The sequence below is a fragment of the Salmo trutta genome, chromosome 27 (genome assembly GCF_901001165.1).
Source record: "Salmo trutta chromosome 27, fSalTru1.1, whole genome shotgun sequence".
Taxonomy (NCBI): domain Eukaryota; kingdom Metazoa; phylum Chordata; class Actinopteri; order Salmoniformes; family Salmonidae; genus Salmo; species Salmo trutta.
This window is the reverse complement of record NC_042983.1, coordinates 8,806,235-8,807,610: the sequence shown is the minus strand read 5'-3', so window position 1 is coordinate 8,807,610 and position 1,376 is coordinate 8,806,235.

Below are 1,376 nucleotides of genomic sequence, written 5' to 3'. Positions count from 1 at the left end.
CATTGAATATATTCAAGAAAGCATAGTATTGTGTTCTTAAATGTTTGCTTACAACTGAATCTACTCCTTCCTCAACATATCTTACCCTCTCAGGCAACCCTAGATCTATCACTGGCTGAGGGAGAATGTCATGGTTCCACCTGTCACCAGAGGGGGGCAGAGACCGTCCTAGATACATTAATGACACTCAGGTGTGTCCTATTTATTCATTTTGATTTCCATGTTAAAAGAGGTGTATTCTTTTTTTGTTCTTTGATGAAACTTGAATTATGTGCTGTATGTGTTTGTCTCCAGAGTGAGTTTTCGAGACTTTGTATTTGTATGGTTTCTCAGTGTTACTGTGATCCTTCTGTTACTGTTTCTCAGTAAAGTATTATGTTTATCCTTAACCGCTGATTCCTCGTCTGGTCTCTTCTCTGCACCTGGGTCCAACCTCACCATGTCACAGAGAAACCAAGGTTGGATAGCAGGAAGAACTACAGAGGGGCTAAACTCCCTCCCAAAGAACCCCATCTCTCTCGCCATGCAATTGCCTATCCACCCAAAGCTTATATTCAGATTTTGTTCATGTTCCCAGTACTCTAGGTGCACCTTTTTTGTAGGATGTGTAACCTTATGTCCTTGTAAATTTACCCAATATGTCATGGCTAGCTGTTGTCTCAACTTTAATGGCATCTCTCCCAACTCTAAGCGCATTGTTCCACAACATATTAAGGCTTTGGCCTGGATTACATCTAGCTTTTTTTAAAGATGTCTGAGCTGCTGATCCATATGCTATACTAACATAATTCATGGATTACCTTAATAACAGCGCTATATATCTATATAAACTCAGCAAAAAAGAAATGTCCTCCCACTGTCAACTGTGTTTATTTTCAGCAAAATTAACATGTGTAAATATTTGTATGAACATAAGATTCAACAACAGACATAAAATGAACAAGTTCCACAGACATATGACTAACAGTAATTGAATAATGTGTCCCTGAACAAAGGGGGGGTCAAAATCAATAGTAACAGTCAGTATCTGGTGTGGCCACCAGCTGCATTAAGTACTGCAGTGCATGGTTTGCTAGTGCTTGCTGTGAGATGTCACCCCACTCTTCCACCAAGGCACCTGTGCGTCACAGGGAAGACATCCTCCTCCCTCACGTGGTACCCTTCCTGCAGGTTCATCCTGACATGATCCTCCAGCATGACAATGCCACCAGCCATACTGCTCGTTCTGTGCGTGATTTCCTGCAAGACAGGAATGTCAGTGTTCTGCCATGGCCAGCAAAGAGCCCGGATCTCAATCCAATTGAGCACATCTGGGACCTGTTGGATCGGAGGGTGAGGGCTAGAGCCATTCTCCTCAGAAATGTCTGGGAACTTGC